A 5,007-nucleotide genomic window follows, 5' to 3' on the forward strand; every position below is an offset into this window, starting at 1 on the left:
GCCAGAAAAACATGGTTTCAGCTGGTTTTGTTCCCAACGCACCAATTTTGCCCAAGGGGAGGTTATTTTCACCCCAGGTGCATTCCTGTTCCCTTGGCCTGAATGCTATCACAGCACCTCTGCTATACAGGGCAGCTCCTGCTGCTGTGGTTCAGCATCACTGGTGGCACTGCTATGGAATGGGATGCTTAATGGTTCAACCACGGGGCTGCCCAAACTGAGAGCTCAGTCCCAGCACTGCTGTCCCCTTCCTGGGGCAGAGCAGAAGCAGAGCGGTGCAGGTTCTGCTCCTGTGCCCACACGCTGCTGTGTAAACCTCTCCCACCCTCCTTTGGCTTTAGGAAGGAAATGAGAGAATTTGCTTTTTCTCGCTTCAGGGCAGAGAGAATAATGGGATCTTTATTCCCTGGTAATTAAGTTGGTTTTTGCGTGGGTTTAATTTACGCTTCCTTCTGAGCATTGCCTCCTGTGGGAGCCGGTGCTGGAGCAGAGCTGGGGGTGCTGTGCTCGCTGGGGAAGGTGCAGGGAGCAGCAGAGCTGTGCTGTGTGCACTCAGTTGGGATGCTGCAAAGGGCTGCAGATGATATCCAGCATGCGTACACAAAGAGTGCAAAGACCTAGTGCTGTTTCTGCAGCAGCAAGCAAAAAATGAAAGAGTTGGGGTGCACCACTGGAAGTGGTTATTCTGCAGCCTGTGAGTCTGTGTGCATTGATAGGGATGCACCCCAAGAACAGAGCAACTGGCTCCAGCTTGAGGAATCCTCAATGCCAGGCAGAGCCAGGGCAGCCAAGCACAACCAGCTCCATCTGTCTGCAAAAGGAGCAGATTTACACACAGCTTTACACACCCACGTGAAATACCCAGCAAGGAGAAAAAAGGGAAAACTTGTTTTGATCACAGCTTTTTAACAACATAAATACGAGCAGCCACAGCCTGTAGGCAGCACTGGGAGGCACCTGGCTGCAGGCACAGTGCTCCGTGTGCTGCAGAAGAAGGTGGCAGAGCAAAGCCATGATTGCGCATGGAAAGGTGCCATCCCAGCACAGCACGGGGACACAGAGCTGCAGCTCAAAGCACAGCCCTACATCCAAAGCTGCAGCCCAGCACTGCTCATCTCTGTCTGCACACTCAATGCAGGTTCAAAAGTCGCGGGCTGTGGCCCTGCACTGCAGAACACGCTCAGGAAGTTCCTGTCCTCAGCTTCAAGCCTTTGGTGTGGGAGAACCTGGAACGTATTACAAATCGCTTAAGTAACTTTGGCTCACTTGATCTAATTAAGTTGGTTTCCCTGGCTATTCCAGAGGCTTGAAACCACCACCGAACTCCCAGACTCGCTGTGCGAAATTAATTAAAGCAAATGATAGCTTGGCAAGGAGAAGAAAAGAAAGTCTCTGCAGTGGGGAACAAACCCGGAGCAAGGGGAGTTGGTGGTGCTCTCAGTGCAGGGATGGACCTCAGCTCATGTGTAGCTGTGTTTGGGCTGAAATGCTTTGCCAAATCTGGGCATAAAAATAAACTGGGAAGTTCAGTGCAGAGGCACAGAGAAGGCAGGGATCTCTTGGTTTCCATAGGAAGCAGAATTAATAGCTTGGCAAAAGGGGTGCATTTCCATTTTTATACAAGAATTTCCTCCTTCTCCTGCAGAAATACGGACTTGTGAGAAACACGGATTGGGGCAGCACTCCAGAACTTGGCAGAGAACTCTCAGCGAGGCCACGGGGCCGCCGGGACTTCGGCTTTCCAGCAAATCCAGTGGCTCTGTGCAGCTCAGCTCTGTTCCTCGACAGCGCCGCAGCCCTCCCGGCCACCGGGCGAACGCTGTTCCCAACCAAGCGGCCACCGCTAACCCAGCCCGCCTCCCCACGACGAGGCACAGCGGGCTGCACAGCCGCTGGGTTCGTGTTTCCCCCCCTGGCACCCTTCCCTCCCTGCAGGAGGGGGAGATGTGCTGCTCGGCTGTCTCTGCGTGGGAACGAAAGCACAATTGGCAGCAGAAAGGGGAAAGGCAAGCGGGGGGCTGGAGTGCAGGGCAAAGCACGGGGTGGATGTGCTGCAGGCACCGAGCAGAGAATAGATCTGGGCAGGGCACTAACCCTGCTTGCACCAAGCAGAAAGAAGAGCGTGGTCTGAGTGTGTGGAGTTGCGTGGCTCCCGAGGTCCCACACGCCCTGTGGGCTGCGGGGTGATTCATTCATGTGCCTTTCATTAAGGCAAAGCCCCAGCAGCAGAGCCGATAGGGTAAGGACAAGCTCAACCTTCTCCCTCCTTTCCCCAGTGCTATCTGAAACCATAACCTCAGCTGGCTGCAGTCCTCATCCATCTGCAAAAGCACATTAAGGAGGGAGAGAAAGGTTGGCAGCTGACCACAAACCTATTCCCTGGAGTGGCCCTTACCTGACTCCAACCAGATGCTGTTTATCAGCCCAGCACACACTACATGCCCAATGTGACAGAGACAGAAAAAAAACCCACACATAAGAAATGCTTGTTACGCTTTGGGCTTAGGGGGGTTTTCATCCTAGGACCGGATATACAAGTTCCAGGAGAGGAATATGCGTCCCTGGAGTCCCAGGCTGAATCTGGAATTCATATACTCTGTAAATGTACTTTATTTAATACAGGAATCAAGAGAGGGCTTGGAATTATTGCACAGGAGAGCCTGATTGCGTAGCTACAGCCCAGAATCAGGGGATGGCTGCAGATATGTAATGCAACGTGTCAGCCCTGCGCAAAAGCAGAGCAGGGAGTTTCGGCTGCTGCCTCTAGGGGAGGTGGAGGAGCCGTGGGATGGGACAGGGATGGCAATGGGCACGTCCCAGGGACAGGGACAGCCCTGGGGGTGGGCAGCCAGGCCTGAGCCCTGGAGCAGTATGGAGCTGGAAGACGTGAGAGGAGGCGTTGTGAAATCCAGGGCAGGAGGAACGTGGAACGTGCTAACGCTCCAGCCCAAGTGAAGACAGATGTCTTCCCTGCTAAAACGATGATCAGGCAGTCTTTAAACAAAGTGCTGTGCAAATATATACGCACACACACACACACACATCTGTATGTTTACATGCATCCTACTTTTTAAAACATTTAGCTAACCAGCTGAGCTATGCCACGCACTGTTTGCATCCTTCCCCTCACACCCAGAGGGGTTCATGGCACCGTGCACTTGCCACTACAGCCCCACACCCCCCGCCAGCCCTGAGCCCACCTCCCACTGCTCCATCCTTCACCAGCTCCTGCTCAGCACCTCCAGCATGCACAGAGCAGCACAGTCTCCCTCTGTTCCTCCAGGAGCTGAACACGTTTTTGGGCTGTTCCAGCAGGGCAGGGCTGTGCAGCCTTAATAGGGCCTCTGGGCACTTCGTGGTGCTCTGCCTGCAGAAAGCTTGGTTGCTTTTGGAAAGCAGCCCAGACCCTTTGGCTGAAAGTATTTAGGCAGAGGCCACTGGAAAAAGTGATGCTCTCCCCACTCATGTGTGCCACCGGCAGCCATGGTGCAGCAGCGTTAATCACCCTGTCAGAGTGCCAACAGTTACACAGAGCCAGGGGGAACGTCTTGCTGGAGCACCCTGGCTGTAATGGGGCTCTGCCCCTTCCTGCCAGCTCCCAGGTCACATCTCCATCTCTCCTCCTCCACCCACTGCTGGGAGCTGGCAGTGCTCTCCAGGCACCGTATCAGCCTTGCCTGCAGCCATCATCCCAAATACTCCACGGATGCATTGCCCTGCTGCTCTGATTGCAGCTGGGATTGCATTAAGTCCTTATGTTCCCTCTGTGTTTTCCCATTTCCCCCAACAGAGCAGAAAGAAGAAAAGCAAAGCTGCACAAAGCATTCCACACAGCCTTCAGAGCCCTCTAGCTGGGCTTCCTCCTTTACCAAGGGCTTTTATAACCTGGAGTTAACTGATTGCTAATTAATTCAGAGTAATTAGGGCTAATCTGGTCACTCCCTGAGCATGTGTTCCTGGCTATGGGGAAGCCAGCAAGCTGGCCGGTAGTGGGAATAGAGCTGGTGACAAATGCCATTTATGTGTCCTTGCCTCCCAGCTCCAGCATCGTGGTGGAAATTATGTTAGAGTTAAGAGTGTGCTGGCAAGGCACAAATCAGCCTCCACGCTCCAGCCGCCACAGGGGCATTAATCATCCCGAGCACTTAAAACAATGCAAAAACCACCATTTATAGGACACATGGCATTGGACGCTTGTGCTGGGAGTGGGGCCAACTGCCCATACCTTGACTCCTCCAGAAATACACTGCTAGAAAATGCTTTATTTCTGGAGTGCTTTTCTGTCATGGTGTGACAACCAAAGGCACCTGCTGCATGGTAATGGTTCCTCCCCACTGCCTATGGGGTGCTGCCCAGGGCACTGCCAAGGGTGAGCATTGCAGTGCAGGATTGGGTCACGTGGAGCCCAGCAGCTCAATGGAGAAAAGATGCCCTTCACTGTGCTGTTCACTCTCCATAAAGCTGTGAACTCCTTTCAAAAGCTCCATCTTCCTAACTTTTGGATGCCATTAAACTCTGTATTAATTTACTCCAAATGTCTTTGCTCATATTCCAGTACAGCTAACCCCATCAAAAGGATAAGAGCACAGTGCTTAGACAGCACTTCTCCTCTTCAAAGCCTGTTACTGAGATTAATTGCTTCTCTCAAGTCCTCTGTGAAGGAGGTACATGGGGATAATTGTTATTGGTGCTGGGAGCAAGGTATGGAGCAGGGGTCGGGGTGGAAGCAGGGAGCTGTGTTGGAGAAGGGGTTTGCTGAGGGCTGTGGGGATGCATAAGGGTTAGGGCTAAGGTTAGGTTTAGGGTTAGGGTTTGGATGCTCCTGCAGCTGCTCGCAGTGTGGTGCAGGGCAGAGCTGAGTGCTGGGTGTCATCCCCCAGCCTCCCTGCAGCCACTTCCCTTTGAAGCCCTATTTTGGCTCCTGCTGCTCTTCTCCCACCGCCACCTCCTGCCAAGAGCAGCACTCCCTCCTCTTTCCTGATATATCCCATGATGTCACCAGTGCTG

This window comes from Excalfactoria chinensis, chromosome 25, assembly GCF_039878825.1.
Source record: "Excalfactoria chinensis isolate bCotChi1 chromosome 25, bCotChi1.hap2, whole genome shotgun sequence".
NCBI lineage: Eukaryota > Metazoa > Chordata > Aves > Galliformes > Phasianidae > Excalfactoria > Excalfactoria chinensis.